Here is a 27,338-nt window from a genome sequence, read left to right as displayed (position 1 = left end):
CCAAAAAAACCCAAATGTGGTCTGTCCATAGAATGGAATATTATTCAGCCATGGAAAGAAAAGAAGTACTGACACAACAGATTATATCAAGCCAAGCAGAAAAAGTCAGCACAAAAAGTCACATGTTGTTTGATTCCATTTATATGAAGTGTCCAGAATAGGGAAATCTATAGAAACAGAAAGTAGTTGCCAAGGGCTGGGGATGGGTGTGTTTGCGTGGAAAGAGCAAGTGAGAGCTAATGTGTATAGGATTTCTTTTAGAGAAGACAAAAGTGTCCAAAATTAATTGTGGTGTTGGGAGCACAACTCTGGGAACATACTAAAAAACACTGAACTTATTTAAAGGGGTGAATTGTATGGTATGAAAATCATACCATAATTACTTTTTAAAAAAAATTTAAAAAAAGGATATACAATGACTTCCCACGTGGCTCAGCTGTAAAGAACCCACCAGCCAATGCAGGAGACACAGGAGACGTGGGTTTGATCCTTGGGTCAGGAAGATCTCCTGGAGTAGGAAATGGCAACCCACTCCATTATTCTTGCCTGGAGAATCCCTGAGACAGAGGAGTCTGGTGGGCTACAGTCCATGGGGTTGCAAAGAATTGGACACATCTGAGCCCCCTTGAACACACAAAGAGCATTAGCAACTTGTCCAGGCTGACCGAGTTAATAAAGAAGCAGCGTGTGAGTCCTAGATTTGCCCAGAGCTGAACACAGACAGGCTCAAAAGCAACTTCAGGTCTGCCTCAAAGTATGTCGTTTTGAAGACAGATCAGGTAGGCATTTTGAATTGCCTTCCTTTTAATACAGACTTGGCCAGTATTGGTATTCAACTCTAAATTCAAGTCTGCAATTGTAGAGACATTTCTTGAGAATATAAGAATGACACAAACTCAGCCTCCACATGTGTTATCAGACACTGGGATAGGATGCTTTCCTGAAGTCTATTGAATAACTAGATTTCTAACGATCAGGGAAAAGCAAAGTTATAACTGTTTGGCTGTCTGCTGAACAGCGTGCTGTGGAGAGTAGGACATCGACCTCAGATTGGACGGTGTGCATGGAACTCAAAGTCTCTCTTATTGCAAATGATGTGTCTGGTGAAGGATGTGGTTGGGTGACCTGTCCAAAGTCACTCAGACCACTTGAGCTGATGCTAGACATCAAGACTGAAGACCCTTTTTAACGTGATAATGCTTTGATATCATGCTATTTGGGAACTTTTAAAAGCATTTATGAAATACTGACAACTGGTTTTTTATTTATCATCAGAAAGCAATACCCTGATTGAGAAGATGCAAAAACCTAATTCTGAAAGCAGTTGTATTCTATGAAAAGGCAAAGGAAATTCTGGGCCTGTAGATGCTGGATATCATAGATTCCCTGTACTCCATCGTTGTTTCTATTTCACTTTACAGTAAAAGCATCTTGAAACTCTAAATCCTAAACATAGCCTGTAAATGACAGAAGAGAAACTTTCAGAAAAAGAATAAATTGCTGAACACAAGTGTGGACTGTAATTTCTTGACGTGGAAGGGAAGCAGATGCGCCCGACTGAACATGTCGTTATTAAATTCACTTCCAACTGGTGTTTTCTTCTCCTTTGGTGGAAGGAGGGGTCTTGTCACCAAGTTCTCTTTTCTGTTAATCAAGCAACCCTATTGTGGTGTAGGCCCAGAGGAGTTCCTCTCGGGTCGCATGTTAATTTTGAATAAAGGTTGAAGCTATAGCCCTAAGTTCTGGATTTTGTCACTGCTACACCTGGTCTTCAGAGTAGGCTGCTAAGTTGAGTCGCCCCTTCAAAAGAAGTAGGATGTAATAGCCTGTTGTATCTTTAGCATCCTTTAGCACCGCTTATTAAAGTACAGCATAAACTTGCAAAAGGCAAGCAGCTGACACGTATCCAGTATTTATTATGGGCTGAACACAGGGCTGGGGACATTGGATACTTCGTGGCTAATCTTCATAAGAGCGAAAGAAGACAGGCATTTTCTCCATTGTGGTGGGGCTGCAGAATTGCAGCTCTGAGAGGCTAAGGAGGTTGCCTGTGTTCACGTTTTGGAAGGAGCCAAGTCAGCCTTGCAAAGCTCTGACAATGAAGCATGAGTGCTCTTCACAATGCATGGAGACACAGAGACCGTCTTACACACACCCAGCTTTCCATTAGAAGGATGGTAGTGAGGGGAGTTAAGGGCCCACCAGGACAGGAGCTGAGGCTGCCTGGGGGTGGAGGTGGGTGAGACCCCCCCCCCCCCGCCATTTGGTTTGACCTGGGTGGTGATGACCAGAGAAGCAAGAACTTAGAAACGGCCCAGAACGTCATTTGTCAGACTAAACGAAGGTGCTGGAAGTTCATGCTTAGCGATGCGTTTTGAGGTCTATTTCTAGGGTACGGAAAGAAACTCCCGGGACCCTCCATCACCGTCTAAGCTGCTCATGGGGGAGAGAAGCATGGCCCTCAGTGATTGGCGGCAACCGCCAAGGAGTTGTGACATCCACCCTTACTGGCCCGGGGAAACATTAACCTATATATCCATGAGTCTTGCCCTGTCTTCTTACATGGAGCCTCCTGTGGTAGGGGTCAGAATGTTGGACTTGTCTGCAGAATGCCTAGTCTGTGGATTTGGTGTTTGGGGGCTACACCTCTGTCTCTTATGGGAGGTGACCTCTCTTCTCTGCAACTCAGTTGTTTTGTCTATACAACAGTGCACTCGCTGTTAGCTCTTGGAGATTTCCTGTGTATCAGGTCTGGCCACAACTCATATTTTTACCATGGAGAACATTTGAACTGTTCCATCCTGGGTCCCTGAAATGCTTTTCCCTCTGATGGTCATGATCACGAGTGCTTGTGAGGCTGGGAGGATGTCCATGGCTGGAGAACTTTCAGCAAATCTCCAGTGGAGGTCAACATGCCAGACTGGTTTTTATATGGATCCTTTGAACACCATACTCTAATATTCTGTGCTGCATATTAAATACAGGCCAATGGGACTTGGGCCTAAAAAGGTGATATTTGAACACTTAAAAATATACAAGTCACTCAAAGGAATGGTTCAAATGGCTAATAAATTTGGAACGAATACAAAGAAATACTTTTCCATGCAGAGTGTGGTTGACCTATGGAATTTGCAGCTGCAGGAGGTAATTGAGTCAAATGCCGTGGGTGGATTTCATAAAGAGTTGGTGTGGCAGACAGCTGCCTGAGCAGTGCAAATTGTGCTGTTAAAATTATGCACTGGTTAGGCATCCACCATTGTCGAAAGGGGACAGAAGCCTCTAGGACTTGAGACTCAAGTGGGGGTTAGCAGCTATTTTTACTAGAGAGCCCTTTATTTTTCCAAAGTACTTTCTCACATCACTCCTCTGAAGTAGGGGGAAAAAAAAAAAAGGAAGGGGGTGTAATGTTCACTTCTCTATTTGAGTGTGTGTTGAAAGAGAGGCACCAGGAATGTTTGTCATTTTTCCTCAAAAAGAAAAAAATGATGCGAAGTTTCCTTTTAACTCAGGTTAAATCAAGTTCTCATGTAACTGCACATTTCCCACTGCTCTTTCCAAAGTCAAATTTCTTCACAGCAACCTAGTTCGCTTTTCTCAGAGAATCCTGTGAAAATGGAAGCACAAAGCTCTTTTGCCTTTTAGTAAATTCTAGTGGCTTGTTTGACCGTGAAGCTGATGACTGAAAGGGTCTTCAGAGGATCCTGGTCTTCCAAACCCACTCCAAACCTTCCTGAATCTTCCAGAAGCTCTCTGGGATTGCTCCAACTCTGGAACCATTGTATATTCAGATATAGGAAACAGGAAAGAAGAACAAGGGTCTAGACATTTTTTTAAAAACATTTTCCTTTAGGACTGGATTGGACGGGTGCATTAGAAGGATAGGTCCTGACATTCTGCTTTGTGGATGAAGCCTGAATATTCATAAGGTCACAGCCATTCTTTACTCTGTCTGCGTATTCTTGGCCTTTATTCCCTTATTCTGAGATCCTGGCATCAGCAGCCCGTCAGAGGTGGTGGTGCCAGGTTGTTGACTCCTGTTTTTCTGGCATCTTGTGAGGTGGGGATGGAAGGGAAGTTACCATGATGACTAGGAAACTCTCCAGCATACTTTGCAAAGTGTTGGGTAAAGGCTTTGGGTGGCTCCCAGCCTGGAGGCTGCAGACACTGGCATCGGGGTACGGGTTGTTCAGCCCTGTATAAACTTGTGTTTTATAAAAAGACCACTTATTCTCTCGAATAAGGGGAGTCCACGTTGTCAACCCCCATGAAACAGGGCTCTGTCGCTCAAGGGAGAGATGGAACCCAGAATGCGCGGTTTCGGTCTTCCCTCTCTGTGAGGCTGCGCTCAGGTAAATCTCTTTGAATATGAAACTGAAGAAGGCTCATGAAGGACTGCAGACCCTCAAAGACATGATGGGCAAACCTGCCATCACTTGGGGTCTGTCAAAAGCTTCAGCTCATTTGCCTGTTTCTGAGTCACTGAAACCAAAAACATATTTTTCCAAACACACTTCCACCCTCCCATCATTTAAAAAATCCTGTGTAATTTAAGGGAAATTCAATCCATATGCTTTTGATTTGTTTACACTTGTATCATCAAAATATGTTTTTAAAGAGCTTGCGGAGATCCCAAAAGGCTCCTCAGCCTTTTAAATGAGCCTTTTAAAAGCTTTTTTTCCCTTTTTAGTAAACAGGAGGTTGCACGTTGCCAAGGGTAAATGAACTTGAAAATGAAGAGGTTTGCGTTGGGCTCAGAATTTTAAATCCACCACTTCTGCTTGGGGTTTGAATTCTAAAATCAGCTCCTGGAGACTTGTCTTCTCTCTGAATTGTTACAGTTCATGAGGCCAATGAGGGATTTGTTCTTTAATAACTGTATCACCAGAGCAGGGGGGCAGGACCTTCTTCAGAAAACAGTGAAAAGACAGAGTAAGGTACTCCCACCCCCCCTTTTTTTTAATAAGAAAGGAAGAGAAAATGAAAAAAAGGAAGGAAAAGAAGGAAGGGAAGAAGGAGAGAAGAAACAAAGGAAAAACCCCAAAAGCCTCATTCTTCCCAAGTCCCATAGATGACTCCATAAAGTTATCCCGAGAAAGTAACTGATATTGACCATATTTGCCTATATTTTTGGAAACATTAACTGTTCTTCATAGAGTTCTGTGTTTTTCCGTAATATTAATTTTTACATTTTCAGCCTTTGTGGAATTTGTTGCAATATTGCCCCTGCTGTTTATGTTCTGGTGCTTTGGCCGTGAGGCGTGGGAGGCCCTCGCTCCTCGACCAGGGACTGAACTTGCACCCCTCGCCTGGGAGGGTGAAGTCCCAGCCTCTGGACTGTCAGGGAAATCCCCAAAGTCCTCTGTGTTACATGGTATCATGGTTGAAAGGGTTTCCCCCTTTACAGATGGGGAGACGGGACCCATTTACGCCCTGGGTGAGGGGCGCCCCTGCAATGGAGATGCTCCTGGGTTCTTGCTCATTCTACCTCTCCGCTCTGCTCTAAGCCCCAGGCCGAGTTGACAAATGAGGAAATGTGAGAGACGAGCAGAGTCATACCTCTGCCTGAGCACGGATTACTCTTCATCCTACCTTCACAGAATCCCCTCATTATCTAGCACTTAGCACTCGAGAGGAGTCGGTAATTATCAGTTGGAAGAAGGAACAATTAGAGCCATGTAAACTAGAGGAAGAAGCTCAGAGCTAAACACACACACACACACACACACACACACACACTCTCACCCTCTTAGAGGCACCAGAAATTTAGTTTTGCTTGACTTCCTCGAGTCTCTTGTTTCTCTCTGATTTTCCTGTCCAGCTCATTGCTTGGCTTTGTCAGATATTTCAGACCAAGACATTTCCAGAATGATGCCATCAGCCGGATCGTCTTTCATATCGGATATCAGAGTCTGTAATCCTGCAACTCCAAGAGAGGGAAGGGAAGACAAAACAAAGCTTATAGATTATCCCAACATCACTATTAAATGGGTCCTATCTGTCTAGCCCTCTCATGGAGGGGAAGGGTGGGGTGGAGACCGCGGTGAGAACCTCAGTCTTGGGCTTCTCCTTTGGCAACACTCAAGTTAATGTTAACCACAAACCTGTGACCTGGGTGTGTTCACAGATTTGTGACCATGATGGCATTTCTGATTTTAATCCAATAATATGTGTGTTTAATTAACTCCTTGTTAGGAGTGTTTGGTTTACCGGAACAGCATATTTAAACACTAGCAATCCATCCTGGAGACAAGAGGAAAGACAATACAGTTGTTTTTGCTTTTCTAGTTCCAACGATAATAACGAAATCCCCCCAAGCCTATTTTATGTGCTAGGTAAAATTTGGTGGTGATGTGTGTTTGTCTCACTATTGAGATACAAATCTATAAATGTATGTTCCTTCCAAATGCTCATATATATCCCAAATTTGCATGGAGAAAAAAAATCCTTCTATGAAAAAAATCATTCTATGGTCTGCAGGTAACTGGAAATATGAATTGTAGGAGTCTTCCATGTATATGATTTGGGAGGGATTTTCCTCAGAGACCAGAAGAAGCTGATCAGATCAGCAGGCCAAGAATAGTGGTCATAGTAAAAGAGTTTGGGAAGAATTTTGCTCGTGTAGAAGAAAGAACCTTGAATAAGCTGATGCTTGTATCGCCACATCTTTAATTTACTTTATGCTTTCATAGTTGGAGGGTTAGATTAGGGCTCATCTGGCCAGTGTTTCTGCAAGTTTTCTGAACATAAGACCCTGCAGAGGTCTGGGCCTCCATCCAGACCAACTAAGTCAGCATCGCTAGGAGAAAGGTCTGACTATGAGCAGATTTAACAAGCCCTCCAGGTGATCCGTATCATCAGGGAAGAACTACTGACCCAGGACCTGTGGATATGCACAGCTGGTTAGTGGTGGGACTGGGTGGACGCTGTTCAGTTCAGTTCAGCTGCTCAGTCGTGTCCAACTCTCTGAGACCCCATGAACCGCAGCACGCCAGGCCTCCCTGTCCATCACCAGCGGAGTTCACTCAAACCCATGTCCATCGAGTCGGTGATGCCATCCAACCATCTCATCCTCTGTGGTCCCCTTCTCCTCCTGCCCTCAATCTTCCCCAGCATCAGGGTCTTTTCCAGTGGTCAACTCTTCACATCAGGTGGCCAAAGTATTGGAGTTTCAGCTTCAACATCAGTCCTTCCAATGAACACTCAGGACTGGTCTCCTTTAGAATGGACTGGTTGGATCTCCTTACAGTCCAAGGGACTCTCAAGAGTCTTCTCCAGCACCACAGTTCAAAAACATCAATTCTTCTGCATTCAGCTTTCTTTATAGTCCAACTGTCACATCCATACATGACCACTGGAAAAACCATAGCCTTGACTAGACGGACCTTTGTTGGCAAAGTAATGTCTCTGCTTTTAAACGCTGAGGGCCCTTCATTCTAATCCATGCCATCTTGACTTTACCCACCTGTGTCTTTGATGAGCAAAATTGGACTTTCTAGAAAGATCCATGAGTGGGATTTAGGAGGCTGAATTTCTGGATCTGTGTGCCCTTACAAAGTGGCTTAAATTCTCCCCATCTTGAATCTCCATCTGTATAATTCAGAGTTAGGATGAGATCTCAGAGGCCTTTTCCAGCTTTCCTCTCCTAAGAGACATTTGGAATTGCTGCTGGTCATCCCCCAAAGCAGGGGCTGCTTCTTATTGAACTCTGATTCCCTAGCAGCTGGCTCTTAAACTCAGTGAGTGAAGTAGAAGTACAATTGCATATGGATGTAGCAAATTGAATTGTGAGGTCTTCCATACAAAACTTTTTTCCATGTTTTTGTCTTTTCCAGATTTGTATATCTAACAGTGATTTTTAAAATAGTAAACCTGCTGTACCAGAGCAGTATTGGTGTGAAGGTTAATTCCATACTTGGGCATTTTGCTTCCCTGGCATATCCTTAAAACTCTATCTTTGGAGGAGAGTCACTTAAAAATGAGGAGAGAGTAGACTTGTGGACAAAGCTAAGGAAGGAGAGGGTGAGACGAATTGAGAGACTAGCATTGACATATATTCACTACCACGTGTAAAATAGACAGCTAATGGGAAGCTGCTGTATAGCACAGGGAGCTCAGCTCTGTGATGGCCTAGAGGGATGGGGGGCGGTCAGAGGGAGGCTCAAGTGGGAGGGACTATGTATATACATAGAGCTAATCCGCGTTGTTGTACAGCAGAAACTAACACATCATTGTAAAGCAATTATTCTCTGATTTAAAAAAGATAAATTAAAAAACATAGAAAGCAAAGAAAAAACTTTATAAAAAAGAATCACTATCTTTAAGAACTCCCATGAAAGAAGCCTCCTACTTCTCTCCAATATTCAACCTGAAATATGAGACCTTTAACCCACATCTTTTGTTTGCCCTAAAAAAAAGGAAAATAAGACAAAACTGCTGTTTTCCAGTGAGCATTTTCACATGACCTGGAGAGCAGACCATTTCTAGGGAAGTATGTTACGATTTAAAGCCTCACAACTTCAAAATTCATTTAAGAAACCGGGAGGTCGGCCCATCCTCTTCGAGGCTACTATTAATTTAAACCTCCTGTGTGGACACTGTGCAGGTGCAAAGTTTCAAGGGGCCAGGAAATGAGGTGACAGCAGCCACCAGGCCTGGGCCTGAAACAGGACCTCACGACTCACGAGACAGCCCGGGCAGGAGCGGGGCCGCAGGAGAGGCCCACGTGGGTGGGGTTCTCAGGTAAAGCCAGCAGGTCGGTCAGGATTCTTCTTTCCATCTGGTCCACATCTGATGGCTTCCTGGGATGCTGGGGGGTGGGGTGGGCAGCTGGGGAGGAGGAGGGAAGCGGTGAGGAGGAGGAACCAGCATCTATCCAGCACGGACAGGCTGTGAAGCCCTAATTCCAGCTCTCCACGGGCTTGGTCTTGATCACGTTAAAAGGAGGTGAAACTCCCCAGTGCTGTAGCCTTGGACACATGCTTTGTCCGTACTTTGAGAAAGGAAGGCATCAGGCAAATAAGGAATGCCAGTGTGTGATATTTCGCAGACCTGAGAGAGGGAAGTTTTTTTTTTTTTAGTATGTGGTTAAGTGCTGTGAACATTTGGTCCTTTTTTAAGATTTTAAGTAAACTGAACTGAAATTGTTAATACCAGGGTTGTGTCAGAAGGCCCCGATGGCACCAGGTTTCTCATGTGGCCCCGTGGGGGCGTTATTTGTGAACTGATACTGTCCAGAACATTCCCAGGAAAGATCAGTACACATGTGAGACTGCCCAGAGACCCCGAGTTCATTACAGATCTAACCTTTCAGACAAGATTCGGCTAACTCGGTGACCTGAGCTCCAGAAGGTGCCCGATAGGGGGCCTTTAGAAGAACATCTGAAGGGTACCGCCTGCCCCCTCACCCCACAAAGCCATCTTCTCTCTGTTTCCCATCTCTTCCCTGTTTCCCGCACGGGGCTGACCTCTGTCCAATCCAGGTCTCATTTTCAAAGACTGGAATTTATGTCTTGGTCTACGTACATTTCCAGTGGTTGCCGCCTAGTGATAATTCTCTTCTTCAGTTAGAACATGCAGAGGAAAGAAGCATGCCTGTCCTTTTGATCTGTACCCTTTGATTTGGGCTACCTCACAAAATGTCCCAGATGAGCTCAAAAGCCGTTGCTGACTTGACCGGTAAGATGATCTCGTCTCACTGGAGAGTCTGCCTGATGCGGGCACACTTTTCAGACTTTGTCACCTTGCCACACATGTGCAGATGCCCCGAACAGACTCATGAGTTGAAAATCAGTTGACAAATCTTCCAGAACAAAAGGAAAGAAAAGTTAAAGCTGAGAAGAGAGTTTAGGTTGAAGACCCTCAGCTATCAGGGGCTGTTGTAGTTTGCACATTTTTTTCTATAAAAATGAGAGTGAAGATTGTGTCTCCGATCTGTCAAATAATTGATATAAAACTTCCTGTGAAATGGGCAACAAACGTTCCTAGAATAGCATCTGGAAAATAGTTGAATTACTTCCATTTCTCTTATAGCCACTGGCCCATTCAGTCTCTCTGGCTGACAAACTGATCAAGATTAGATTGAACTTCTGCTTGTCCCGTTGAAGACCCAAGTCCGAGCCAGGTGGGAAGAACCAAGACCTTGGTGAAGCTGATGCCTGGAAACCTGCGTGTGCTTGCCTAGCCTGCCCAGTTACTTCGTTCATACACATCTTCACGTTTCCTTGGCAGGGGGGCTTCTGGTGATAGCAGTCTCCAATAACCCACTTGCATGAATTCCCTAACAAGCAGCGGTGAATAAAAATGCACAGTGTACTCTCCCAGCCAAATGGACCAGAAGAGCAACTGTAGCCAACACAAGAGAATTCATATTCTAGGTCTTCAAACACCCAGATTCCTAAGGCTTTCATAAAAGTCAGAAGGAAGATCTCCAAGAATAGAAAAGAGTGGGGTGAGATGCTCTTCAAGCCAGCTGAGAAAGCCAGCAAGATTTGCCATGGAGCAGACTCATGAGTATTTGGGAAGTATCTCTGCCAAAGAAACCACCTGTGCACTGAAATCCTGGTCTTTGTAATAAAAAATAGTTTTGCCTTTTGGGAAGATGAATATCATCTGCAGATGAATGTGTTCTAGGTCTTCTCTCTAAATGATGTCTTCTTTCTAAATGCTGCACAAGGTTGAGGTCACAGCCAGAGAAGGAAAATGGTGAACCGTGATTTGTACCCATGAAAGGTCAGTGGGTTGCTTCTGTTTTCTGGGTCTAGGCGTCCCTTCTTTGGAGGGGCTTCCATCACTGGAGATACATGAACTGGTTGCAAGGCTGAATTCTGCTTAGTCTTACTGGAAGAATGCAGGGCACAAGGGGAATTCCAGGGTGAAGACATCTCCGCAGGGATAAGATGCAGATGGACCCACTCACCACCTCTACCACTGCCATCCTGACCCAAGCCACTGTCATGTTTCATCTGGATGTTTGTGTCAGCCCTCCAGTAGGTCTCCCTACTTCTTAACCTTCCCTCCTGCCCTTGTCTTCAATACCAGAGCTGGAGTAACTCTTTTACCATGAAAATCAGAGAGGGTCAAGTTTCTCAACTCCCATGACAGGTTAAAATAGGGGATGCTCAGTTAAATTTGAATTTCAGACCAATAATGAACCATTTTTTAGCATAATTGTCTCAAAAGTTGCACAGGACATTTTATACCAACAATTATTTCTTTGTATTGCTTTCCTGTTGCTTCTGCAAATTTAATGACTTAAAACCCCCACACATTTATTATCTTACAGTTCTGGAGATCAGCAGCTAAAAATCAAGGTTTTTACAAGATTGAGTTTTTTCTGGAGGTTCTAGGAGAATGTTTCCTTATCTCCTCATTTTTAAAAAAATTTTATTGATTTATTTTTGACTGCACTGGATACTCATTGCTGAGCGCGAGCTTTTCTCTAGCTGTGATGCGCAGGCTTCTCAGTGGGGATAGCGTGGACTCTAGATTATGGGCTCAGTAGTTGGGGCCATGGGCTCAGTTGCCCAATGGTGTGTGGGATCTTTCCAGGCCAGGGCTGAAACCTGAGTCCTCTGTACTGGCAGGTGGATTCTTGATCACTGGACAACCAGGGAAGTCACTGCTTTTTCTAGTTTATTGATGCAGCTTGAACTCCTTATCTTGTGACACCTTCCTTCTTCTTTGAGGGCAATAATCACATCACTCAAACCTCAACTTGGCTCATCACATCTGCTTTTCCAACTCATCTGCCTTCCTCTTATGTTTCTCAAGAGTCCTTGTGATGAGCCTGGGCTCACCTGGCCGATCCCAGATAACAGTCCTGTCGCTAGACCGTTAACATCATTATGTCTGCAGAGTCCCTTTTGGCATATAAGGTAACAGATTCCATAGAAAGTCCTGGGCATGAAGATGTGTATATTTGGGGGCAGCCATCGTTCCTCTTACCTTTTTGCTTATCAGTAATTAAAGTTTCACTGTTATCCTGTGTTCCTATTTATTACATCTGCCCCCTGCCTGTTCCTGGCCAGCCCCTGGCTTCCATCTTACCCGGAGGAAAGAGCGCCCCCTCCCCTGGATGCGCGCCCCACCCCCCATGCTCGCCTCCTCTCCCCCTCCCTTCTGGTCGCACTGCCCTCCGTCTGTGCCTCGAGCACTTTCAGGCATGTTCCTTCTCAGAGCTTTCTCTTGGCATCCTCTCTCCCCTGCTGCAGCCATGCCGTCCCCGCGTGTCCCACCACCTCACCGCCTTCAGACCCTTGGAAATGTCACCTTTTCCCTTCATTTTCCTTCATTTTCTCCCTACCAACCACTGACTCTCCCTAAGCTCCCTCCCTTTTTCTTCCTAACACGACCACTGTCTAAAGGACCATGCACTTTTCTTTGTTGGTTTATGGATTGCCTCTGTTTTTCCTCTGCTCTTTGGTCACCAATAGAATGTATGTTGGGATTCCCAGGTGGCTCTGTGGTAAAGAATCTGTCCGCCAAAGCAGGAGACGCGAGTTCGATCCCTGGGTCAGGAAGATCCCCTGGAGTAGGAAATGGCAACCCACTCCAGTATTCTCGCCTGGGAAACTCCATGGACAGAGGAGCCTGGTGGCTACAGTCCATGGGGTCACAAAGAGTCAGACATAACTGAGCAAATGAGCACGTCAGAATATATGATCAGAGAGCATTTTATGTCCTGATGTATCTCTCATGTAGAAAGAGTCCATAGCACGTCAGAGGAGCTCTATATGTATTTGATGGATGAATGAATGAGCAAAGGACATATTTCTGGAGTCCATGAAGTTACAGCCGATCTAGGAAGTACTTGGCTGCTTGTATTTAGTGCGTTGAAGTGAAGCCTAAACAAACTATTTTAATAAGCTCATCTAAAAATAGGAGTGATTCCTGCCTTGTGACTTATAGGAATCTACTAACGATTATGTAAGATTGGAAGGTAAGCAGGGATTATTCCTTCTGCAGCAGCCGCCCTTCCCCTGCTCTGATGCCCTAATGCAGTGCCAAGGCATAACTGTCACGTTTCTCGTTTTAGTGGCTTCGTTCCAGAGAGTTACAGTTTTCATGAGGTCTTTGTGACCAAGCTAATAGCAAGCAAGCCTCAAGAAGCAACTTTTCAAAGTCTTCTAATTCAGTTTTTTTCTTAAGTGTGGAGTGCTTCTTTATTAAATCTACCGACTATGAAATTTTTATAGATTTGAATGGTACTCTTCTAGAGAAATTAAATGAACCTTTTTCTTAGAGTCAAGGGCCTTAGGGAGAATTGATGGAGATTCAGAAGAGAGAGGACTGAGTTTTCCCTTCAATATAAAGCTTTCTGAGAATATATTACTGCGAGCCTGGATTCCATATTTGGTGGCTCATATAGGAGCCATGCACCAATAGAAGTCTTGCTGTTTGTGTATTCTGAACCAACATTTTTAACAATCAGACAACAAGTCTTCCAAGAATAACAGCAGATTTCAAAATACGCTTAAAGAGAGAAAATAATGACAAAAGATTATAATAAAAGTTATATAGCTATACAATAGAAGTTTTATATATATTATATAGAATTTTGAGAATATTTAATACTTAACAAATATTTAAATGAATGAATAAGTGGTTAAACAGACACATCCATGAATAAAAGAACTCCATAGCAACATTTCTGGTTACCCCTGGAAGTCCAGCGTCTGTGACTCTTCACATGTCCTGTGTCTCGGCTGTTACTATTTCTAACGTTGTCTTCTATCTCAGGATATAACCAGATGGAAACCCTCTGGCCCAGACAGTTTTTAGCATGCAGACAGTAAACATTTATGGAGGATGCCCCATTCTCTGAATTGCTCCATGATTTGTCTTAGAATCCCAAGCATTTGAAATGAATGCATATTGTTTTTCTTCTGCTGACATGGGAGGCAAGTGAAAGATCTGTTGCTTGATATTCAACAGAGAAACAGAGTTCTGTCAAAGTCACGTTCCTTTCTCACTTCCTCCAGCCAACAGATCACTCTCTGTATCAAATTCTTTGGCATTTAAAAGGTGGAATTTGGCATTCTGACCCTTCATTACATCCTATTATGTATTTTCTCAAAGTGTAAGTCTTGGGTAATCAAAAAGACGGGACAGTACAGAGTTGTGGAAAGCTCTAAGACTTTGGAGAGTGAAGTCTGGTAGGCAAATCCTGAATCTTGCTATTCAGTGATGCAAGTTAGTTCTTTTTTCTGCATCCCATTGCATTACATTTCTACCTATAAAATGGGAATAATCATCCATGTTTCATGTAGCAAGAAGGACACAAGACAACGTGTGTTGAAAGGATTAATGGTGGACCACGACATAATTTGTATTCAGCGCATATTTACTTTTCTCTCGAAAGCACAAAAACTGTGAACCATACCACTCACGGCATAGGGCCAGGCATGGGATAAGTGCTCATAAGTAAGGATTCATTATTGGATCATAATTTGATGGTTGAGCTTGGGGAGCATTTCAGGCTTTTGATTCCCTATCCTTAGTCAAAAGTCAACTACAGTTTTACCTTCTATGAAGGGTCAGCCCATGAACTCTAAACAGGATGATCAGGAAGCTCCTCTAACAAGGAAGATGATTTTAGAAAAGATGGTTTTTTTAGACCCTCTAGAATCTTCCTGCAATGTAAGAGACCTGAGTTTGATGGCGGGGTTGGGGAGATCCCCTGGAGAAGGGAATGGCAACCCGTTCCAGTATTTCTGCCTGGAGGATTCCATTGACAGAGGAGCCTGGCAGGCTACAGTCCATGGCGTCGCAAAGAGTCTGACACGACCTGATCAACTAATACTTTGACAGACCCTCTACATGGAAGACATTTCCACCACTAAGCAGCCTTAAAAGGATGTTTCTTGCAGTATAAGATTTCTTCTTCAGGAAGATACCATCTTTTCCCCTTCCAAAGCACTTGGACAAAACACGTAATAGATATAAACATACCTGGGTTTTCATTTACAGAAACAATCAGAAAAGAACTTGCCAAAATTAAAATAATGCTTTCTCACCAGCAGGGAATGTTGTGTGCCTAAAATAAAATATCTTCCCGTCTTGCTCATACCCATATCTAAAACTGCGGGGCCTCAGCATTTTCCTAGGCACCTCAGCGACACCAGCTACAGGGGACAAGGAACATTTGTGCAAAATGTGGGTAGTGTGCAAAGGTGTCCCCAGCGTTCAGCCTTTGCTCTTTTTTACAACTGTGCTGGAAGATGCACTTCTGCCCTGTGGATACAGAACTGGGGTCGTGCGTGGGTGTGCCACTCATGACAGCAAATTTCCCCAGCGTATCTGCCTGTTTTTTCAAACCAAACACTTGGTGACCGGCCATTGTGACTGACATTTATTACCACCTAGGGCTTTTCCAGAGCCTGCACTGCTTAAACACCCACATGCACTATTTAAAAGTTAGATCACGTTTCTGTTTTAAAACAATATAATTCAGTCTGGTGGCCCACCTTATTCACAACTGCAGCTTGAAATGCCTCTTGGGGTTTAAAGTATAAAGATTTACCATCATGATGTTTTAAAAGGGCATAATATAAGGACATCATCATTATTATCACTGTCATCACTGTCTACACTTATATAAGCCATTGCTGCATGACAAGCATCACAATTGCTGAATTAAGTGAATTAATTGATGTTATTACTTCATTTCCATGCCGATTCTGTGAAGCAAGTACTAACCTGTCTGGCATTATTCCCATTTTACAGATGAGGCTACTGAGTGCCAGACTGCTTAGGGAACTTGTCCCAAGGTCACATGACTAGTACTTGGTGAAACTGAGAAAGAAATGGTATGAGTTTCCCAAGACTGCCAGAAGGAAGTACAATGAACTGGGAGGCTTAGAACAGCAACCGTTACTGTCTTACAGTCCTAGAGTTTAAAATCAAGGAGTCTGAAATCAAGGTGTCAGTGGGCTGTCTTCCATCTGAAGACTTTAGGAAAGTACTCTTTCTTGTGTTTCCCAGCTTCTGGTCGCCCTGGGAGTTCCCTGGATTATAGCTACACAACTCTAGTTACCACCTCCATCTTCAGATGGCCTTCTTCCCTCAGTACCTACAAGTCTCTAGGTCTTGAAACAGCATCCCCGATGTGTCTGTGTCCAAACTTACCTCTTCTGATCACGACGGCACTCAGATTAGATCAAGCCCACCCTCATGACTTCATGCTTCCTAGGCGGCGCTATTGGTAAAGAACCCACCTGCCAACATGAAAAACGTGGAGACATGAAAAATGTGGGTTTGATCCCAGGGTCGGGAATATCCCCTGGAGGAGGGCATGGCAACCTACTCCAGTGTTCTTGCCTGGAGAATCCCATAGACAGAGGAGGCTGGTGGGTTCCAGTCCATGGGGTCACAGAGTCAGGCATAGCGCAAAGACTTCATCTTAACCCGGTAACATCTACAAAGACTATTTCCAAATAAGATGATATCTCATCCGCAGTTTCTGGGGATTAGGAGTGGTGAGTAAGGACACATTGCCACCCATAACACAAATCCAGGCTATCTGGCTGGAGAATCCATTTTTTTTTTTTAAGTGGGTTCTCCCGTGAAGGCAAATTCTGAAAAGGTTTTGCTCAGTGGGAGTGGACAGACTCTGGAGGGATGCACTCTGCAGAGAAAGATGCTCCTTTAGGTACAGGGTTTCCGACCTGTTTATCAATCACTTGACTCTATAGAAACCGTTCAAACCCAGCAACAGACCAAGACTCTTCTAGACAAAGAAAATAAGTCTGTTTCAAATTCTGACCTGGGGTTCTTTTAACTCCCCAATTTTCGCAAAGCCTCCTTGGTCCCTGACAGTCCTGGAACAACAGAAAGCAAGGGCTTCCTCCAGGAGCTTGTTGCTGGGAGACCTCTGGGGGCGGGGCGGTTACTAGAAAGCCACGTGGCTGCTCTTTGCAGGGGCGAAGCTGCTGAATCGACAGGTTTGGGCGGGGCAGCCGGGGAGTCTTCACCTGTCTCAACTCCTCTGGGCACAGACCCCTGCCACTAGACTGCTGGGGTAGCCAGACTGGAATCTTTTTAAAGGTTAGCAAGTTTCGTCTGATGCCATCTGTCTTTGTGTGTGCGCGCTGCTCCTGATTCTGTACAGTGTGCAAATTTAGAACTTCCCTGGAACAATGCTGAGGGAACAAACCTTAACTCTGGCTTCCCATCACCCTGGAATCCAGGGGCACTGAATTCCTGAGGCGTGTACATCTTAGTGGGGGGGCAGGGAATGATCGGAGCAGTAACATGAGTAACTGGGACAATGTTTTACAAAATGTGAAAGGAAAAAGGAAAGTGAAGTTGCTCAGTTGTGTCCGACTCTTTGCGACCCCATGGACTGTAGCCTACAAGGCTCCTCCGTCCATGGGATTTTCCAGGCAAGGGTACTGGAGTGGGTTGCCATTTCCTTCTCCAGAGGATCTTCCTGACCCAGGGATCAAACCCGGGTCTCCCACATTGCAGGCAGATGCTTTACCGTCTGAGCCACCAGGCAAGCCTACAGAATGCTAAGGGACCCTTAATTTTTCTGTTAGTGAAATTGAGGACTATAGAATTGAGTGCAGGACACTCCTGCGTGTGTGTTCAGTCGTGTCTGACACTTTGTGATTCCATGGACTGTAGCCCACCAGGCTGCTCTGTTCATGGAATTTTCCAGGCAGGAATACTGGAGTGGGTTGCCATTTCCTTCTCCAGGGGATCTTCCTGACCCAGGGACTGAACCTGTGCCTCTTGCGCCTCCTGCATTGGCAGGCAGATTCTTTACCAGTGTAACCACGTGGGAAGCCGGAGTTCATGACTAAGATCACCCAGTTAGTTAGAGGCAAGGCTGACCCTGAGCCTCAGGTCTCTGATTTCCAAACTAGGGATCTCTTCAATCTATTAATGAATCAGTACATTTTATAAACCTTTTCATTTTCAAAGGGCTTTTTAAAAGCATTTCCTTTTCTTCTCTCTACAACGTAGAAATAAGAGTATTGATCTGACTCCATTAAGAGGAGCTCAGCCCCAGGCATATGCCCTTCATCCAAACCATCTGGATTCAATTCTGCAAATGTTCTGTCTCAAGTCTCATGGGTTTGTGTTTATTCTTTTTGTTACCTTTGTATTCTGTTCAGGGTTAGCAAAGTTCAAAACCTTTTCCCCACCCAATGGATGGTGTGCTTCCTGATAAGGATCCCGTGCTCTCCAATGCTTTCTAGAACTCCCTACAGTAATGGGTCAACAGACCCCAAGGCAGCGGCCCACGTGCTTGTGCCGGCAGTTGCTGCCTTTATTCATTTAGCATCTTTACCTCCCTCTCTGTTTCTCAGTTTTCAGTTCAGTCGCTCAGTCGTGTCTGACTCTCTGCGACCTCGTGGACTGCAGCACGCCAGGCCTCCCTGTCCATCACCAACTCCCGGAGTTCACTCAAACTCGTCCACGTTTGGTGATGCCATCCAGCCATGTCATCCTCTGTTGTCCCCTTCTCCTCCTGCCCTCAATCTTTCCTAGCATCAGGGTTTATTTCCAATGAGTCAGTTCTTTGCATCAGGTGGCCAAAGTATTGGAGCTTCAGCTTCAGCATCAGTCCTTCCCATGAACACCCAGGACTGATCTCCTTAGGATGGACTGGTTGGATCTCCCTGCAGTCCAGGGGACTCTCAGGAGTCGTCTCCATGCCACAGTTCAAAAGCATCAATTCTCTATTTCTAGGCTCATCTTTATACCCCTTGTGGTTGTGGCTTTTGTCACTGCTCTGCCATGTGTTGTGCTGTGTTTAATCGCTAGGTCGTGGCCGATTCTCTGCAAACCTGTGGACTGTAGCCCACCAGGCTCCTCTGTCCATGGGGATTCTCCAGGCAAGAATACTGGAGTGGGTTACCACGCCCTCCTCCATGGGATCTTCCCCTACCTAGGGATCCTACCCAGGTCTCCTGCACTGCAAGTAGATTCTTTACTGTCTGAACCATCTGAACCACCAGGGAAGTCCAAGAATACTGGAGTGGGTAGCCTATTCCTTGTCCAGGGGACCTCCCCAACCCAGGAATCAAACTGGGGTCTCCTGCATTGCAGGCGGATTTTTTACCAGCTGAGCTACCAGGGAAGCCATTTCTCTCCATCAGTTCAGTTCAGTTCAGTCGTTCAGTCGTGTCCGACTCTCCACGACCCCATGAATCACAGCACGCCAGGCCTCCCTGTTCATCACCAACTCCCGGTGTTCACTCAGACTCATGTCCACAGAGTCGGTGATGCCATCCAACCATCTCATTCTCTGTCATCCCCGTCTCCTCCCGCCCCCAATCCTTCCCAGCATCAGAGTCTTTTCCAGTGAGTCAACTCGTCACATGAGGTGGCCAAAGTATTGCAGTTTCAGCTTTAGCATCAGTCCTTCCAATTTCTCTCCATAAGGTATCCCAAAAGAACACAGGCTTGGGTCACATAAATGTGGGTTTGAACCTGGCCCTGTCATTAACTGAGCATGTGACCACTGTGTTCAGATACAAAATGCAGCAAACCAAGGGGCTATAGGCAACCTTTCTTATAAAGGTGTTGTGACGGCTAACAGGGTGACAAAACTTGAGTGCCCGGCATGTGGCAGGTATTCTGTAAATACTAGCTGCCTTCTCAGAAACCACCAGGGAAGGTTGTGTTGATGGGCCTCGCTCCTTCACCCAGCTAATGTCTGAGGTTATTCAGATTATGAAATGCTAGAGGCACATGTCAGATCAGCATTTAGATGACTGGTTTTGACGCTGCAAAAATGAAGTGTGTGGAGGGGGCAAATACATAGCGAAAAGCCCAGCCAGACTGCATGATGTCTCAGGACTCTCCCAGCTCTGACGCCACGTGATGCTAGGTGTTGCTTGTGAACATTTTTCAGAAGAGCCTGGAAGAGATTAAGAGAGTCAAGGAGAAAGCTGGGCAGAGTGGGAAAACTATCTGTCATTGACTAAAAGAAAGAAAGCCGAATTTGTTGCACATCTTTTATATGCCAGATCCTTCTTACCTTGTGTTTTCACAAACCTTACCCCATGGAATGTTTGGAAGAACCCTGTCACATAGGAATTGTTATCCCATTTTTCAGGTGACAGAATCCAGGCTCCACTTGTCTCTGCAACTCATGTACGTTGCGTCGCTTTTATGTGATGCAGAGAAATCTAAATCCAGGCTTCACGTTCCTTGGTGTTTCTAGGGGAGGGCTGAACCATGGGGCTCACGGGGAAGCTTTGGATAAAAGAATTCAGGCAAAGCTGGGAAAGTCACAGTCACTTCTCCCTTCACCTATGCACATCAGCAGGTGGTTTCACCAGAACAGGGGCCCTCACCCCTCCTTGGGTATTTGTCTGGGAAGAAAAGTGACACGAGGAGGCATTTTCTGGCAAAAGGACTGAAATCAATAAGCCAGATGTCCTTACTGGAGGGCATGGCCAGATTACACCCAGAGTCAGTGTTCCGGAGGGCCCATGATACACTCCTCCCTGACCATCAGGACAAGCCCTGAGAGTAAACGCAGAGTAGATGCGCACATATTTGTGTCCACGATGGCTTATAGACAGCCCCTCACGGCTGTTTATAAACTTATGAACTTATCCTCAGGGTCTGAATTAGACAAAATGCTAATAATCATTTGATAATGAGAGAAACTGATTATGCACACAATTTATTGCTTCTTCAAAATAATTTGATCTTCCTTACCATCCATGTAATTTATCTCTTTGAAATTTGTTTTTTTTTTAATTTCTTTGAAAATTTCTTTAAAAAAGAAAAAAAAAAAAACCCTAAAACACATAAGTATTTATATCTAGAGTTCTTGAAAGAAAAAGAATGATCATCTCAGAGTTATCTGCTACACAAAAATGGAATCTTTACAGGTAGTTATGGAAAAGTCATGTTCTAACTTGGTATTTTTACTTCTCAAGTGACTGTTAAAATATTTTTGATGCATTTGAAATTGGTAATTTTATATACTGAAGGTCTTGGAGTCTATCGATGCTGACTTTGAAACATCAGGATCACAGTAGCTGTGAAAATACTGAGATGAGTCTTTTTACACCTAAACCACTCACTTAAACTGCTGCTGACGTCCTTCCAGCCTAAACCGGCAACAACTTACACCTGAGCTAAGGAAACCTTTACCCTTGCTTTGCAGAGCCTGGCTGAAGACCAAAGAGTGGCCCGAACCACTGAGTCCAGAAGATGTCACCTCTAGATGAATGATATTTCCTGAGCTTTTCCGTTAGCCCTGGATGGGTTAGTTCATATTTTTCTCTACCAAGGGAGAAACTATTTCAAGACCCAAAGTAGAAAACATCTATTTTTTTTTTCTCTGCCTTTCTTTTGTTTCTATTTTATCAAATACCATCTGGAAAACATGGAGAGATATAATACATGTGATATATGAATGTGTTCAGCATCATTGTTGGAATGGAGAGTTTAAAACACAGTAAAGGGAAAATTATAGGATGAGCTGGTGGATTTTAACAGGCTAATGATAGGATCATCAGCCAGTTCCAAGTATTCCCTAAAACTCTATGTGCATTCAGCTGTTTTTGCTTTATTATTTGTTGGATTTTAGGATTTATGTATGTATGTTACTGAAAATACAGAAAGATACCCTAGTAATTAAAGTCAGGCTAGATTTATCATTTCAATAGAATTTATACAGCAAGTGATTATATTATAGGCAGTTGGCCTAGAGATTAATTTATGCTAGTTCCATATACATGAGTGCTTCCAAGTTGCTGTTATTTTAACCCAAGTCCCTCCTGGGGACTGGAAGGAAAACAAATGGCTGTTTGTTGATACCCCCATGCTATATTATTGTGGCATTTGTCATCAGCTAGGAAGATCTTATCTTTTGCCAAAGTACCTCTAATGGATTTGATCACAAAAGCCAGTGAATTTCTTCGAGACTGCCTGTTTTATAATCGTGACAGTTTGAGGATAAGAGGACAACAAATATTTCGTTGTCACTTAGAAGGGCTTGGACTGGTGCAAAACTTTGAAAGATCACATCCTTCTTGGGCTTTGAGTGTTTACGTCCTGGAGTGTTTGGGGCTGACCCTTGACAGCACCCATGGTTATTAGTTCTTGGTGTTCTTGGGAGGCGTTTGAAGTCAGCTGGCGCCCTGCTGATGGAGCTGCTGAGTACAGCATTGCATCGACATAATTTCATGATGTGTTTGCATCAAGGGCTTTAGTGCCCTCTCTGAGTAAGGTAAGCACTTTTGGAGCCCGTGTTGACGAAGTTATCTGCTTTGCCGGCTGCTTTCTCTTCTGCTCCCTGGACGTTTTTCCTTCCTGGTTTCTCCGCCAGTGATACCTTCTAACATGCACTATGGGTGCTTATGATTCAGTGGTTTAAAAGTTGAAACATAGCCAGAGGGTTGAGATTTTCTTTCCAAATACCATTCATGATGTAAACCAGAGGGCTTCCTGCAAGAAGATATGAAGTATTCTTCACTAAAAAGGTGGAGTTGACAGTTTCATTAAACTAGTTTATTTCATTTACCTAGGGACACTCAAGATTTCCGTAGATTGCTTTTCTTTTCTTTGGCTGCCTGGCACAGCATGTGGAACTTCCCTGTGGAACCTGTGGCCTCTGCTGTGGAAGCATGGAGTTTTAACCCCTTGGTCACCAGAGAAATCCGATTTTTAAAAAATTTTTAAAACTTTTTGGCTTCACTGCATACCACACGGGATCTTAGATCCCCAGCCAGGGAGGGAATTCATGCCCCTCTACGGGAAAAGCTTAGAGTCTTAACCACCCGACCACCAGGGAAGTCCCTTCAGTGGATTTCTTGATAGTCATTAATAAAATTAACAGTTTCCCCTGCATTTATTTGAAGAACTGCTCCTATAATTAAAATACTGAACACTTGTGTCCTCAGTGGGGAAACTGTTTCAGTTTGAGAGCACGAATCACACTGGCCTGAGAGGGATGCCTGTCCCACTACTAGAGGCTGATTCTATCCCAGAAGCACCGGACTCAGTGAAGGGAAAACTGCCCTCCTTTGCCACCTGAGCGAGAGACATCTTTCCTTCAGCCTTTATCTTTCTGGTAGCAGATCAAGCTTTGTGGGTGCCCATGAAGTCAGCATCCCAGGTCTACCATGTCCCGTGTCCAGATGGGCAAGTTTCAGATTGGTCTGAATCTTGCCTCTTTTTTTTTTTTTGGTCTGCAGAAGGTTAGCTCCTTTCTCTCCAGCCCAAGGTGAGGATGTGGTGTGATGAATGGAGGGGGTCTGGCACAGCTGCCAGCCCTCAGATGGCCCTCCATCCAAGGCAGTTTCCCGTTTCCTCTAGACAGTGGTCCCCGTGACTAGCACTTGAAGACCCTCATGAAGCAGCCTCCTTCCGGGAAGTCACTCCGTCTTAGACCTGCCCTCCAGGGGCACAGTCACAGGCGTACACACCCGGAGGTCGTCTCAGCTGCCCACCTTGGAGTCTGAAACTCTCCATCCGTGGTCTGTCCTTCGGTGTGGATGGACTAAGGTGGCGTCATGGTTCAGCCACAGCCCTTTCTTCTTCTGGGAGGATGACTAAACTTCAGGGTTCCATTGAGGTCGGGCTTGGCCAATGACACGGGAAGGGAAACCGTGTCACTGTCACTTCTGGGCAGAGCCCGAGGAGCCAGTCTGCTTTGCCACGCTCTTTCCTTCAGCCACATTTGCAGTTCGTTTCTAGTCCCTGCCAATGGGGTCCCCTCGTGCAGTTTACCTCGCTCAGCAGATCATCCTTTCCCCACGGATTCTCGCTGGACATCCGGTGTGACTGGTAATAACCCCTCATGACTGTAAACCCCTTAGATTAGGGGCCTGTTTGTCAGTACCATATAACTCAGATATCCTGACCAATGCAGACGATAGTGATGGTTATTGGGGCTTTAAGATATTATGTTAGAATTCAAGTCCTCTTGGGAAGAATAAACATTTCATTCTTTACCACCTGATGTCCTAGAGTGAGAAGGGATTAAAAGATCAAGGAAACAACAATTGGAGTGAATGGGACACAGATAGAAACGTAAAGGATGGAAGTGCTGACAGGAGTTCGGAGAAGCTGTGAAAAACAGAGTGTGCACGCTTCTGCCAACGCTGCCAGTGACCCAGAAGGGCAGAGGTTGTGCTGAGTATCGAAAGGCGAGCTACCGAATATGGACCAGAAAGCACTGATTTCAAAAAGGCTGGGGGGGCGCTAAGTAAGTTGATTCTGCGTAACCTTTAGTTTAAAAAATAAAACCAGGTCTTACTCCAGTTGTTCTCAAGCATGAGCATCGCCGTCACTGGGAAGGGCTGTTAAGACACAGGTCACTGGGTACCAACCCTAGAGGTTCCAGGTCTGGCGTCCTGGGGTGGGCCCGATATTGTGCGCTTCTAGTTCTCAGGTGGTATTGATGCTGCTGGTCCAGGGGCCAGCCTTTGAGAACCACTGCCTTAGACCCCCCAAGGGAAATCAGGGGTCTCCACCTAGAAGTGAGACAGGGAGACAGCTGAGAGGGAGTGGCCACCTTGCTCCATATAAGCCTGTCCCCCATGTGACTCTTGGGGGAGTTAGCCTAGCTGGGCCCCCTGTGCTTCCTAACCAGGTTGCTCCAAAGGGCATTCCCAAGTGTCTCTTCATATTGTTTGGAGGCTTTCCTGGTGGCTCAAACTGTAAAGAATCTTGCTGCAATGCGGGAGACCTGGGTTCAATGCCTGGGTCGGGAAGATCCCCTGGAGAAGAGGGTGGCAACCCACTCCAGTGTTCTGGCCTGGAGAATCCCACGAACAGAGGAGCCTGGCGGGCTACAGCCCATGGAGTCGCAAAGAGTTGGCCATGACAGAGTGACTAACATGTTCACACTTTTCACATTGTTTGAAGATGTGTCTCAGTATCACCTTCAGAAGTGTAATGAAATGAGGAATAGGTGACCTGCTCAAGCTTAGGACATTTTAAGCATAATAATTCAAACAGAGAACTGAGTAAGAGGGAATTTTTTTTTTTTTCTATTCATGGGCAACAAGACCTATGGAGTCCCTCAAAGAGGAGAGCTTGAAAAGCCATATTTTTATGGAGCCTGGTGGGTATTAGGAATAGTGAATACCAAGGAATATGTATAAACAGAGAAGATATTAAATGAATCTACATTCCAGAAGGGTAAAAATGCCATGAAAATTTCTCTCCCAGTTCAGCTAAAAAAAAAACAAAAAACCAGAGACCTGTGAAAATATTTAGGTAGCTTACGTGGTCCTTGCAAGATTGCAGTTTTTCCCATTTGTGGTTTGGGGGCCAGAGAGGAAAAGTAATCCAAGCTCTCACACAGTCATTAAGAGGCACACAGAAACAGGAAATGAACTACCTATTAAAAAATAAAGACTTATGTCAAAACAATTTTTAAATTGCAAAGCCAATTCAGAGTTTCACAAGACAAATGAACTTTGGAATATACTCTATGCAGTGATCTAAAAACTTGCACAGTTTCTTGAAAAAAGGATGGAATAAGTAAAAAATTTTATATGGTTAAAAAGTACGTTTATTCTTGTGGGAAGGACAAGATTATGCCAGATAAAGAAAGTTCTTTTAAACTGAATCTAATTATCTTGAAAGGTGAAGGATAGTTTTGCCTCACACCTTCAAACAGTAACTTCCATTTTTGTGTGCCCGCTGAGTCTCATGATATCTGGCTAGCATTAGATTTCTATAAACCTAAGAGAATTGACAATGTGACTGGGTCCCCCGTGTAAATAAAATTTAAAGAGGACTTGTACATAAACAAAGTGAGAAAATACTCTGCCTGGAAAATAGCATAAACTCTTGCAGGAAAGAGTCTTCCACCACTCTTGGCAAAGGACTAAATTAACTCTCTACATAGCTACCTTGTGTTAACAACGCATGGCTATGAGTTAATGACAAGGACCTCACAGTAACAGACCAACTGTGGGACAATATTAATTATAAGCTGTGTGCCTGCTAGATAGAGGAAAGCGTCCAAGTGTCTAGGGTACAGTAAGCTAATGAATGCGAGGAGCAATCCTCCAGTGTTTGAGGTTTCCCCTCTCCAGAGAGGGGAAATGAAGCTCTTACCAGTTAGCTCCCTGTTCTTTTAGGGACAAAACAGAAATTCCATGAATCTCCATGGCTTACTGAAATGAAAAAAACAGGACCAATAATCGGTTCTCAAAGCTTGAGTTCTAGTTTGATTACCTAGGATAGGTAGAAGCTTGTACTATGGCTTTTGTGACCCCAGGTACTTTTACTTTGAAGGGCTATATTATCTATAAAAAATTATTCAGAATGATATTTTATAACTGTGTTGGTATAAAAATCCTAGTGGATTAATTATTATATATTCATTATTAACATATTTAATTTTTTCTTCTAATTTTAGAATAAAATTAAAATGACTCTGTGGACCTCTGAAAGTGTTGTGGGCTCTAGGCATAGTACAGTTCAGTTCAATTCAGTTCACTCGATCAGTCGTGTCCGACTCTTTGCGACCCCATGAATCACAGCATGCCAGGCCTCCCTGTCCATCACCAACTCCCGGAGTTCACTCAAACTCATGTCCATCGAGTAAGTGATGCCATCCAGCCATCTCATTCTCTGTTGTCCCCTTCTCCTCCTGCCCCCAATCCCTCCCAGCATCAGAGTCTTTTCCAGTGAGTCAACTCTTCTCATGAGGTGGCCAAAGTATTGGAGTTTCAGCTTTAGCATCAGTCCTTCCAATGAACACCCAAGATTGATCTCCTTTAGAATGGACTGGTTGGATCTCCTTGCAGTCCAAGGGACTCTCAAGAGTCTTCTCCGGCACCACAGTTTAAAAGCATCAATTCTTCGGTGATCAGCTTTCTTCACAGTCCAACTCTCACATCTATACATGACCATGGGAAAAACCATAGCCTTGACTAGACAGACGTTGGTTGGCAAAGTAACGTCTCTGCTTTTTAATGTGCTATCTAGGTTGGTTATAACTTTCCTTCCAAGGAGTAAGCGTCTTTTAATTTCATGTCTGCAATCAGCATCTGCAGTGATTTTGGAGCCCCAAAATATAAAGTCTGACACTGTTTCCACTGTTTTTCCATCTATTTCCCAAGAAGTGATGGGACCAGATGCCATGATCTTTGTTTTCTGAATGTTGAGCTTCAAGCCAACTTTTTCACTCTCCTCTTTCACTTTCCTCAAGAGGCTTTTTAGTTTCTCTTCACTTTCTGCCATAAGGGTGGTATCATCTGCATATCTGAGGTTATTGATATTTCTCCCGGCAATCTTGATTCCAGCTTGTGCTTCTTCCAGCCCGGTGTTCCTCATGATGTACTCTGCATATAAGTTAAATAAGCAGGGTGACAATATACAACCTTGACGTACTCCTTTTCCTA

This window comes from Moschus berezovskii, chromosome 28, assembly GCF_049115385.1.
Source record: "Moschus berezovskii isolate FMDL1 chromosome 28, NW_MosBer_1.0, whole genome shotgun sequence".
NCBI lineage: Eukaryota > Metazoa > Chordata > Mammalia > Artiodactyla > Moschidae > Moschus > Moschus berezovskii.
Note: the sequence above shows the minus strand (reverse complement) of the source record.